At 39.5% G+C, this 13,511-nt stretch overlaps 1 pseudogene; it reads right to left on the bottom strand.

The window, feature by feature from the left end:
• The window catches only part of LOC144256029 (catenin delta-2-like), a 67,769-nt pseudogene that overhangs the window by 33,376 nt on the left and 20,882 nt on the right, over positions 1 to 13,511 (bottom strand).

Raw genomic sequence — 13,511 nt, 5'->3', positions numbered from 1 at the left:
GTTGTCCCTTGCATGGTTGCAAGTCTAGGTATTGATGGATCCATGTCCTTTGACTCTGTGCCCTTCATTGCTGCATAACAAATCATCATGCAGTATAGATGGGGAGCGTGTCATACAGTATCTCTGTCTATCCATCCAACCATATATAGTTATAACTCAAGCCAACAATCTGCACCATTATTGCATGAGTCCTGTGGGCCTTCTCTATCTGATACAGGAAAGTAATCAAATTCTAATGCCGAATTGTTGATTGAACCTATTTCCAAATAGGTTCTCAAGGTGCTTAAAACAGAAACACTGAAATCTCTGAAACACATTAGTAGCATCTTGAATTAAGTTAGATAATGAGATAGCATTTCCAGAAAGTCTCCAAGTGTATTTCTCAAAGTTTCTAATAAAGAAAGAAACATTATTTAGCATTTAGATGTAAAGGAATGAAAAGTCTAAAAGCAGACAGACCCCTAATAACAAAAGGTTCACCCTATTAATCTTCTTTGATTACACTGAGGGACTTCCAGGAAGCAAACTTTAATTAAGGTTGGTGCAGGTTTCTGTAAAAATTGACAGCTCTCTCTAATATACTAGCACCCAGGCTGGTGGAGATATTTTTTAGTTGTGTACACTAAGATACCCTTGGCTCTTCAATCACACAGGGAAACATTCCCATTTGTGGCAGTGCAGCTGCTTGACACCCCGTCTTATCTCTTTTTATTCCATTTGTCTGAAAGCTCTCCCTTTTACCTGCCATTTCCTCAGGCTAGGAAATTTCTTCTCATCCTTTTGGGCTTGATTATCAGTAATTTCTGAAAGAATATTATACAGCTTCCTCCTTGGCTTTAGATTGCAAAGTATGGGCATAACGACTTGTTAAATTAAGTGGTTTGTCCCAAGACACAGCTTGTAAGGCAAGGTGGTGGGATAGGACTGAGTTTACCCTGACTGCCTTTCACGGTCTTCTTCCTGGTCAGTGCTGCATGATGAGCTGCTATGCAGAGCTGAAGGGGTACAGGTCCGTCAATACCTGGACTCACAACCACACAAGGACAGTAACAAGAAGAGTCTTCATGCCTCAAGGTTAAGCGAGTGTCTCTTGCAACACACTAGCATGAGTGTTGGAATGTCAAGAATGTCAATTCTACCTTTCCAATTTCATGGCCATCGCCAACTCACAAGTTATTTATCAAATCAAAATTAACAGTGAGATCAGCTTTCATGGTGAGGAAGGAAAACTGGAAACCATCTGCCATTTTCCTTTTCTTGACTATGAGAGAAAAATGGTTTTGAGTGACATTCAATAGTGCTATCCATCGGCACACTTAGAACCAACTCTGCCCCTGTGGAGGTGGGACGACACCAGCCAACGTACTCGTCTCCTTTGCTCTTGGAGTTGCCGACCAGTTTCTTGATGCCTCCTGCATTCCACAAGGCCTTGGCATTCTCCATGTTCTTGGTGATCACCTCGTGCAGGGTGCAGCAGACGGCAGTCACCGTATCGTTGGACATGGCCTTGCTCGATGTGTTGTTGCTGTTGTTCCCTCCGGGAAACCTGTGGACCAGGTCTCGCATGGCGTATTTGCCTTTGGAAAAGGAAACAGAGGGAATAGTTGAGGAGAGGGTAAGCAGACAAAGAAAGTTCAGGAAAAAATAGAACAGAGGCTGGTTGATGCAGTAGTGTCACTTTCCCACCTCTGAGTGTTGACTATAGGGTGATTTCAAACATACACATAGAGAACACAATGGTCCTCCCTCAGAACCCATGGAGCATTGGTTCTAGAAGTCTCCTGTTCCACCCCATGGTTACCAGAGTCTGGATATTCATATCTCTTATATAAAATGACACATCACATTTTTCTTTTTATTTTTAGTCATCTTTAGATTCTTTTAGCTTAACAAAATGTAAATCCTATGTAAATAGTTGCTACACTGTATAGTTTAGGGAATAATGGCAAGAAAAACGTCTATAAATATTCAGTACAGGTACGATTTTTTTTTTTTATCTTGATCTGCAGGTAGTTGAATCCAAGCATGAGGAATGCATGGATGCAGAAAGCCGACTCAATCTCCTCATGGTGAGCGCCTGGAATTTGCTCCTAGATACATCAAGGATGAATCATGGGTCACTTCATTTAAGCTTAGGTTTGTTTTTTTCCATTTATAAACGAGAATGACAATGATACCTGATTTACAAGATATTTTAAAAATTAAAGGAGTAAATGTAGGGAGTGCATTTGACACAGTGATTAATGAGGATGCAGAACTCACTAGACATTAGCCATCACTAGGTTCCTACCTGATGTATTCACAAAAGTCAAGAAAATGTGTGATTCTAAGAACCCCCAAAATGCCTTGCCAGGACCAATCTTGGGACCTATACTACTGAACAGGAGTCACGCCACACATGTCTAGAAAACATGATCATGCAAGTGAGTTCTGACTCCTTTATAGCACAGAGAAGTTGCTTAGTGCTATCTAACTAGGTACCTGGTCCATCAGGGTAACCTTGCATCTCTAGGATTTGCCTAATGGGATTTTATTGTATGGGTCACCCAATGTTTACTAATGTGGCATGTTTATATTTGCATAAGAAATGAAATCTCACTCTGCTTACTTAATTCACTTTATCATTATTAATGTGGTTACTCCTGATGATAAGGGTACTTACAATGACATGATTATAGAGCCATTTTAGTTTAATAGCAGTTTAGGCAAGACAATTCATTTATCTCACCTGCAGCTTCCAATTCTGTTTTTCAAAATTTATTTATGGAAGTGAGTAAATGAGTGCCTGCAGCAAAGTTGGCTGTTCTTAAATTTGGGGGGGGGGAAATTGGCAAGTGTCCAGAGTTATATTCCTGACTTATTCCCTATCCCCCAGTAGACATGTTTGGCTAGCTCCTCAAAATGATGTGGACATTTTACCTCCAGCATATACTGTAAATGATTCTTGCATTTGCTGCTAAATTCTCTAAAGCACAGAGCCTGGGGCCAGAAAATAGAACCCCTAGGGAATATGCAATATCTTAATTCCAGGCAGTAATAAATAAAACACAGGCCCTTGTAATTTTGGTATCTGCTTTTATCCTGTGTTCTAGTGGCTTATTTTAGTGTGGACAGAAAATGCTGATGTTTACTGAAATAGAAAAGTGTCTTCATCTACTTGGTGATGGCAGAGGAAGCATCTGACAAAACTGGTTTCCTGAAAACCCCTGCAATATGGCATATTTCTTCTCTAATGACAGCACTCACAGTAGTTTGGAGAAGATATCTGTACATGTAAAGTCCTCTGAGCAACTTGCTCTCTGTCATTGGATCAGACTGAACGTGGTCTAAGAGTTTACTTCTGTAGCACTCAGCATGCGGGACCTTCTCTCAGCCCATTCATCCCATAAACCATGAGAAGATACATTTGAGAACCACAAAAGTGAGAAGATGAATGTTCATTTTCTCTCTCTCTCTCTCTCTCTCTCTCTCTCTCTCTCTCTCTCTCTCTCTCTCTCTCTCTCTCTCTCTCCTCTCTCGAGAAAGGGCAGCAGAATTTAAAACTATTCCAATCCCTGTGCCTATGATGCCATTCACACTCAAGGCAACACGGAAGACTGGCTTTGTAACCTTGGACGCTGTCAATGTTGAAAGCAGAAATGAGGACAGGAAAAGGTTTGGCTGCAGTGTTTCTTAGTTTGGTTGCTACTGTCACCTCCAAATGAGCTCTGATACACCTGAATGTGCAGTTCTATCAGGGCTTCCCAGACCCTGAGCCCTGGAGGAGACACAGTTGGCCCTGTCATATTCAGGTGGCAGGAACCCTTCTGAGCAGCCTATTCCTTCACCTCAGGGTGCAGTGCAAACACTGTCATTTTCCATGTGACCCACAATGTGACAAAGATAAGGAGCCACTCTAATTTAAGCCACCACAAGTTGACAATCCTGGGAAATGCACCAGAATTGTTGGATTTCTAATATTTCTGATAAAATTCACTGATGTTTTACTAGGTGATTGGGGATTTTTAATGTAGTCTGCTTATCCAGAGAGATATCTTCTAGTCTACACTTTTTATCATCTGAGAGAAAAATTATTCCATGAGGAAGAAATTTGTTAATTATATTAAGGGTGCACCTTATTTATTATTATTTTTTAACCTTTGTGTATGTGCTCAAAAATACTATCTTCTCACATTAGAATTTGAATCCCACATTTACATGGAATTTGGGTAGCCAGGAAAGTTTCTAAAGCTCTTTTTAGTGTTTAAAAACTTTGAGGCTAATTGAGGGGGTGGGAAGGAAAAATGGAACATAGAATGCTTATGGCCACAAGTGACCTTGGGTGGCAAGCTCATAACATCAGTTCAAGGAAGAAAGGCACTAGGGTGGACTGGAGTTGTTAGGGCAGGCCAGACATGAGAGGTGGACATTTAGGACAGCTCTGAACGTCAGGGGCCAACCAGTCACTATTTAACAAAGAGAATTCTGGGGCATGAAGAAGAAAGTTCTCAGCAGTCAGATGGAAGGTGGGAGAAGCATGTGACCTTATCCCTGATGATAAAGCTGTCTGAACTGCAAAAATTATTAGCACTATAACTCAAAGAGGTTTATCCCTGTAACTGTCCCAGGCCCCTTGTTTCTTTTTTCCATAGGTTTCAAAACACTGGAAAAAGCTAAAAAAAAACTTTCCTACTTTATCAAATAAGAATAAAGGTCCCCTTTCCTCCAACTCTCATGCAGGCTTTTGGGTCCTTGAGGCCTGAAATTTCTTCAGAGGTGGACGGAGTTAACTTCCTTTCATAATAAAGAAAGTGGGCCACACCTTAATTTTCACAGTTTATCATCATCAAGATGTCAAGTTGTTGATTTCTTTGTCTCCTTTCTTTTCTTTTCTTTCTTTCTGTTTGTTGGGGGGGTGGATATTGGGGACTGAACACAGGGGTAATTTTCCACTGAGCCACATACCCAGCTCTTTAATGAATATTTTAGAGATAGGGTCTCGTTGAGTTGCTAAGAGCTTTGCCTCACTATGTTGCTGAGGCTGGCTTTGAACTTGAAATCCTCCTGCCTCAGCCTCCTGAGTTTCTGGGATTATAGGCAGGTGTTACTGAACCCAAAAGTTTCTCTTTAGAGAGAGAAATGATAAAGGCTAGGTTCTGCTATGGCTAAGGATGGAGTGGCTGGGACAACAGGTGGTGACTGTCTCTCTAGGGATCTTGAGGGGGAACAGGTTAGAGGTTCTGCAGGGGCCCAGGGACATAAAAGGCATCTGCAGCTCAGCAGTGGCTCCATGGGGCCTGGGGCACTCTGTGGATGCAAAACAGGACATGGAGCACAGGGATCACCCTGGAGGAGAGGTGGGCATGAGGCATAGGAGGTGATAACCCAGGCACCAGCAATCAGGTGGTGGATGCACCACTCCCACTTCTTTTGGATTTTCTCTGATTTAAAAATTAGAAAATGATACAGACTGCAGTCTCACAATGGTTCACACTGAGAGGCCACATGACAGTCAGTACAAGACTTTGGTCTCCAAATGATATGGATGTGTGACTACTAAGAGGTGGCTATGGGATGTTGGAGAAGAGAAGCACACCATGATGGAGAGTCCATGGGCTTGGAGTCCAATGCAGAATTGAGGTAATGGAAAAAGGATGACTCAAGGTTTTCAGCTTGCCAGTGAAGTGGGAAGTGAAAACCAAAGAGAACTTTAAAGCTCAATAATAATGGGCAAGTGAACTTAATTTTACTTTTTCACTCAAAGGAAAATGTGCAAAATTAGTTGTGCTAGTTTTGAACATGAATTGTTCCCATCAGAACTCATGTTGAGACTTGGTCACAGTCTTGGTAGGCGATGAGACCCATGGAAGGCACTGAGGTCACTAAATCCATTCTCATGAAGGATTAATGTCATCTCTTGGGACTGAATGAGTTCTCGCTCTTGAAGGGTTGGATTAGTTTCTGAAAGAGTGACTTGTTACAAAGGGAGGCTGTCCCTTGAGAGTTTTACCCCTGCAGGAGCCAGCATGCCCTTCCCCTTCCACCATTATTTGCAATAGCCCAAGTGCCTTACCAGATGTGGATGCCCAGTGTTGGATTTTCCAGCCTCCAGAATAGAGAGCCAAAATGTATCCTCTACCCTTATACATGACTCAGTCTCAGGTGTTCTGCCATAGAGTAAATTTCAAGACACATTATACTAGAAAATCAGCCAAGACACATTATACTAGATACATGAGAGAACTGTCAGCCAAATCCTATCAGAAGACAAGCAGGTTATCATGTTCAAAGGAGACAGAGGTTTGTGAGGCACAGAGGACACCCTGTCCTGCCTCTATTTGGAGAAAACATGCTTCCAATGATCCACTAGTAAGAGCCACACTGTAAGAGAGAAAAGCTCTTCACTTGCTTGGATCAAAACAAAACAAAGACTGACACCACCATCACCACCAGACAAGTCAGTCCATCTTCCCAGAGTTCCCAGTACAAATGAACCCTCAGGCTGTTTCCTCTGCAGTGCTTGGTCTCTAGTGGAGAGGACCTTATCTATGAATTTGGTGGTACAAATATGAGATACCTACTGGAGATATCGTTAACTGTGTGGAATTATAATCTGTGGTTCCATCAGTGACAGACCTGTAAGCACAGCCTTGTAACTTGCTATATTTCTTCCAAATCCATGAGTTTAGTATTCAGCAAAACCATTTTGTAAATTCAGACTCTTTTCACAGATTACAAATAAAAATTATTTTCTCTTTATCATGCTTCTTGCTAGTAGTTTTCTGGTTAGAGCTCTGGGCACCCCAAGGTAGCCAGTGGACTCACTCGGGTGACCTAACAAACCATGCTGCCCACAGATAGTGCTCTCTGAGGTGTGGCTAGGTGTGCAGACTGCAGGGGGCTTTCATGATGGGGGACAGAGCTTTGTCTTCTGACTGCTTCTGCTTCTGTGTTGTGTTTGCTTGTGAATCTATTTCTATTTCTGAACTAAGCCTATTTCTGGTATTGATGTGCATGCTACCATTCAGCTTCCCCCACTGGAAGCAGGGATTTTGAGTGGTTTTATGGTCTAATCACCCATGCTTTATAAGTTGTCAGACAACAGAAAAGTCCCCTAAGTTCCTTCGTACACTGATTATGTATTTCTTTTGATTGTTGACACAGTTCTCTGTTAGCTGATCTTTCTTGTGCACTATACCAAACTTAAATGTCTCAAATTGACTGGGAAAATATATTTTCTTAAAGAAAGATTAGGCAGAATAGACAGAAACCCAGGATCAGGAACCCACAACTTCTTTGTCTTTGAAATCTTGGTGCTTCTTTGGCCTTTCTGTTTCTGGAGCTGCTAAGAGTGACCTGTGAGTTTTTGCTGAGACATTCTGAAGTTGTTTTTTTTTTTAATTTAACTCTTTTTTTGATGGTGATTAAAAAACACATAACATAAAATGTACCACATCATCAATTTTTAAGCAATATTAATTAAGTACCTTCATATCATCGTACAATCATCACCACCATCCATATCCAGAACCTTTTCCTCTTGCAAAACTGAAACTTTATGTATTAAACACTAATTTCCCCTCTCCCCTCTTCTCTGCACCTGGAACCACTATTCTACTCTATGTGTCTATAAAGTTGACTACTCTAGATGCCTCATGGAGTGAAATCATAGACTGTTTGTCTTTTTGTGGGTCGTTTATTTCACTGAGCACTGAGTCCTGAAGGATTATCCATATGTAGTTTGTCAGAATTTACTTTCTTCCTCATGCATTTCACTTACCTGTTCATCTATTGATGGACAGTTGAATTTCTATTGTCAATAATGTTGCTATAATATGGTGCATAAATACCCTATTGTCAATCTATTTGTCTTTGGATCTAAAGTTAGTCTCTTACAGTTAACAGGTTCTTGGATCATGGTTTTGTGTGCAAATGATTGATTCCTGTCGTTGGAGTGTCTAATCCAGTTACATTTAAAGTCACTGCCAATTAGGAAGGACTTATCTCCTGCCATTTTGCTGTTCTCTAAATCCCTTATTTCCTGCATTATTGTCTCTTTGGTGTGTAGTTGATATTTTTGTCGTGAAATTCTCTTCTCCTTTTCCTTTGTGCAGGTTCATTGCTTTCTTTGTGGTTGTCATGGGAATTACATCCAACATCCTAAAGCTATAACACTCTATTTTGAATTTGTGTCAGGTTAACTTCAATAACATACAAAACCTGATTGTTTATGGTGACACACTATCCCTTTCAGTTTCTGATGTCACAAAATTATACCTTTGAACATTACATGTCAAAAACATAAACTGATAATGGCTTTTTAAAATATATTAGCCTCTTAACGTATATAGAAAACAAAATGTGTAGCTATGAACCAAAGTTACCACAAAATAGCTTGTAGACTAATATGTGTTTTCTTCCTTATGCTTATTAGTCTCTTCAATCATGTAGAAAATAAAAAAGTAGAGCTATAAACTATTGTTACAATAATATTGGCTTTCATAATTGCCCATCTTTACCTTTATGGAGGTCTTTCACTCCTCTTGGGATCTGAATTACTGCCTGGTGTTCTCTTATTTCAACCTGAAGGACTCCCTTTGGGGTTTCTAACAGAACAGGTCTAGTGCTCATGATCATTCTCAGTTTTGCTTGTCTGGGAATATCTTAATTTTACCATTACTTCTAAGGAACATTTTTCTGAACACAGGATTCTGGGTTGATAAGGTCTTTTTGTTTTTCCTTTGAGCATGTGAATATGTCAGTCTTCTGACCTCTGTAGCTTGTAATGATAAATATGCTGTTAATCTTCCCGAAGATCTCTTGTATGAGATGAGTTATTTCTCTTGCTGCTTTCAAGATTCTCCGTCTTCCCACAATTTGATTATGATGGGTTTTGCAAAATACCTTATTTTATTTGGATTTCATTGAACTTCTTAGATGTTTATATTTATGCCTTTCATCAAATTTGGTAAGTTTTCAGCCCTTATTTCCTCTAACATTCTCTCTACCCTTTTCTCTCCCTCTTTCTGGGTTCTCAGTGTGACCTTGAGTCCTCTTGATGGACCCCCAGATCCCTTAGAATTGGCTTCTTTCCGGAATCTTCTTCCTTTCTATTCTTCAGACTCAATCATGTCAGTGGTCTGACCTTCATATTTACTGATACTCTCTTCTGTCTGCTCAAATTTGCCTTTGAACTTTTTAGTTTTTTCTTTAATTTTTTTCATTTCAGTTATTGTACTTCTCATTTTGGTTTCGTTTTTCAATTTTGTATCTTTTTTATATTTCTATTTTGTGCGCTCATAATTTTCTTGACCTTTTTTGAGTCTTCTTCCATTTTTTGAGCACCTTTGAGATAAGTGTTTTAAAGCCTCTGTTTAGTAGATCAACCATCTAGCTTTTCTCAAGGAGATTTTCTGTTGGTTATTTTTTTTTCCTTTAAATTGTCCATGTTTCCCTATTTCTTTGTAACCCTTGATGATAATGATGATGATGATGATGATGATGATGATGATGATGATGATGAATTTATTATAGAAAATTGAACCTAATAATGTTGTTACTCTGGAAATCGTATCCTTACCCTTTCCCCAGATTTAATACACTTTTGTTTTTGTTTTAATTATTGTAGGCACTCTCTGAACTATGGAGTAACCTGAGGTATAAACTTAAGCTTTCACAGACATTTCTGAGCCTGCATCTTTCCCTGGGCATGCACACTGACTTTCTAATTTCTGTAGCTGCTTTTAAACATCCTAGTTTTTAATGACTAGCTCCTAAGAGAAGAAAAACAGAAAAAAAAAGTGAAAGCCCTTGAAATATCAGCTAAAGTGGGGCTTGCACCATGGTATGTGTGCACCTATAGAACAGTGCTGCCCTTTTGCCGGCATCTCTGTGATCAGAAGCAGATATCAGTAGAAAGCACGGATCTCCAATATTTGGTGGACAGGGTCCCTTGTGCCAATCCTGGCTTCTGGAAGTTGCATGTAAGCAGCTCTAGCTGCCTGTCATAGGGTTGAGGGCCAAAGGATAAGAGATGTGTAGCTACTGCTGGGGTAAAAGCAAATATGGACCAAAATCAACCACAACTTACTACATAAGCCTTTCCCTGGAAGTCACAAGTTTTCAATAGACTCCTGAGTTTCTGAATAGTTACATCAGCCAGATGCTGTCGGGGTCACAGTGATGGTGCTTCCTCCTCCTATATCACTCCCCAATCCTGTCTCTACTCTGAGTTTACTTTTTCCCAATGAATAAAGAAATCAAAGTGAAGGGTTGATAGCTATGTGATTGGGTATCTGTACATAAGTGTGAGTAGATTTTCTCTCCCCTTTGCAGTGGAAGGTTATTGTCTTTGGCAATGTTTTGTGGATAGATAGCTGCAGCTCTACCTAAAGCAAGTGGGCAGTTCTATCTCTCCTTTCTCTTTTGGGGAATGTCTGGAGCTCAATTTGTCATAAAAACTAGTCATTTATGCCCTATAAGAATATTTAACCTATCCAGATAATCTGTTGTCAAACAGGAGATAACATAAGCAAAATGTTTGTTTCAAAACTGATTTACGTGCTTATAGACCAAGTTAGTGAAGCACATAAGATGGTATTGTTAGTTATTGAAAAAAGAAAACTGAATGCTTATTGACATCTGATAAATTCATTCTGATTGGTCTGAAGATTTCTGACCTCTGGAATTATCTGAAAGGATCTGCTTGCAGGAAATATTCCTTTTCTACCAAAAATAGATGGAATATTACTGAGTGAAAACAAAACAATATATGCTGTTTAATGATGCAGATAAATCAATTTTATAGTAGCTCAATTCACAATAGCTAAGCTATGGAACCAATCTAGGTGTCCTTCAACAGATGAACAGACAAAGAAAATGTGGTATGTATACCCAATGGAATATTACTCAACCATAAAAATAATGAAATTATAGTATTTTCCTGTAAATGGATAGAACTGGAGATTATCATGCTAAGTGAAATTAGCCAATCCCATAAAACCAAAGGCCAGCCGGGTATGGTGGTACACATCTATAATCCCAGCAGTTTTGGAGGCTGAAACTGGAGGATCACGAATTCAAAGCCAACCTGAGCAACACAGCCAGGCTCTAAGCAACACAGCAAGACCCTGTCTCTAAATAAAGTAAAAAAAAAAAAGGCAGGGGATGTTGCTCAGTGGTTAAGTGCTTCTGGGTTCAAACCCTGGGACCCTCCTTCCACCACTCCCTCCTTGAAAAAAACCCCAAAATTAAAACAAAATTAAAAACAACAAAGATTGAATGTTCTCTCTGATATGCAGATGGGGTGGGAAATAAAAATAGAAGTACTTTGGACTAGACAAAGGGAATGAAGGAAAGGGAGGGGGATGGAAATAGGAAAGACAGTAGAATGAACTGGGCATAACTTTCCTGTGTTCATACATAAATACACAACCAGTGTAACTCCACATCATGTACAACCTCAAGAATGGGAAGTTATACTCCATGTATGAATGTCAAAATACACTCTACTGTCATGTATAACTGAAAAGAACAAATATAAAAATGTTAAAAAGAACAATACAGGTACCATGTAAACAAATCACAACATCACTGTGCTAAGGAAAAAGGCCAATTTGGACACAGTGTATACTGTGAGATTGCACTGTGTCTACAATTTCCTGTGACCCTATAGTTATTTCACAATAATAAAAAAACTAGCATAGTCCCATAGAAATGCAGGTAAAAGTAAGGGCAGTAAAAATATTTGTAAAATAATAATAAGGTGTTGGTAAATCTTAGAGTGGACCCCCTGGGCCCACACTGGGCTGGACAAGCATGGTGAAAGTTGCAGCTATTTAATAGGGAGAAACACAGTTATAAGTTTCCCTGGATTCTCCAGCTTGCCTAAGGATCTTGTGGGATTTTATTTTCTATGTGCATATAAACATATTGTGGGTCAAGAGATTGGCGTACTTTTTATATACTCTGGGTGAACTTATTAAATGGAAATCCTTGGTTTCAATGGATTAGGAAAACAATTGATTCTTTATATGTAAAATTATAATCAGAGAATTAAAAATGTTCCAATGAAGACATACTCTAAGAATGATTTCAGCTGTTTGTCCTTTATGAAAAACAATTGTCTCATGAAATCTTTTCGTAAAGGGAAATGCAAAGTCGGTTAGTGATGAAATAAACTAATGGCCTTGGTTTCTAGGTTAAAAAACTATGCAGCAAAGGAATACAAGTGCACGTCACATCAGCAAAGGCAAGAAAAAAATAGTACCAAGACTCTTCAAAGACCCTAAAGTACATCTGAAGAGGTTTCAATATTTGGTACTTAAAAGAAAGAGATATGTTATATTTTTACATAAAGCAAACCCCTTGCAAACATTAGATTTTTGGTAATTTGAAGGTAAAAGAGAGATGTGTCCCCTCCCTGAGTTTATTGTGTAATAAATTTTTCTTTATTTGTATTTTTATTTTTTCCACATTTTTTATTGGGGCATTTAATGTCATAAATCTTTTGTTATCATGATGTATTTTATACAAGATAAGGTTTATTTCCTCATTTTTGAATTAATATAAGTCAACTAAATTATCAATTCTGTTTTTATTTCAGACAAGCCCACATTATTTATTTAAAATGATAAAAGTACACAGGTGTTCAAGTACACTGAATTTTATAACTGCTGTTTTATAAAAGGTTTGCTCTTCTTAACCTTATATAGTTCTGAAAATTCTACTGAGTTATTGCAGTTAACTTTCTCGATAGAAATTCAAATGTCCTCTTTTTTTTTCTAAAAGGCTGGTCACTCAACACAGTTGCACAGGCACACGTAGACATTCTCCAAAGGCTTGCAGGTGGGTCGCAGGCTTGACCTCATTAGTGTGTGCATCTGTGTTGCTGCTTGGGCAGACAACAGGGCTCTCTGGGAGGACAAGGGAGGAGCAACACTGGTGGGGCCCCAGATCTCACACAACTACCTCTGAGTCTGCTCTATGTCTGAAGAAACAACTTGGGTGCATTGTTTAAAAGTTACAAGTAGAGGAACAGCCTGTCCTGTGTGAATTAGTTTTCTATTGCCACCATAACAAATCACCACATGCTTCTTAGTTTACAACTACACAGATTTACTATTTTTCAGTTCCATAGACTAAAGTTACAACATGGGCTTCACTGGGATAAGATCAAGGAGTGGGCAGGGCTGCTGTGTGCCTGGCACTTTAGTGACAGTCTGCTCTTGGCCTTTTCTGGGCTCTGGAGAGCACTGCATTCCTTGCAGGTAGCCTTCATCCTCTGTCTTTGAAACTAGCCATGATGTAGATTGAATCCCCCTCACATCACATTTTTCTGACCCTCTTGTTTGCCCCCTTCACCCTCTTCCACTTTTAAGAACACCTAGGATCATGTTGAGTGCACTGGCGTGATCCAGGGCCTCCTCCCTATTTTAAGATTAACTGATTAGCACCTCAGCTCTCCTTTGCAGCGCAAGGCTACAGGATCCCAGGTGTGGGAGATAGGCTAGAGATCTTGGGGCTGCAGTCTG

This window comes from Urocitellus parryii, chromosome 7, assembly GCF_045843805.1.
Source record: "Urocitellus parryii isolate mUroPar1 chromosome 7, mUroPar1.hap1, whole genome shotgun sequence".
Classification (NCBI taxonomy): Eukaryota; Metazoa; Chordata; class Mammalia; order Rodentia; family Sciuridae; genus Urocitellus; species Urocitellus parryii.
This window is presented reverse-complemented; position numbering and strand designations above follow the sequence as displayed.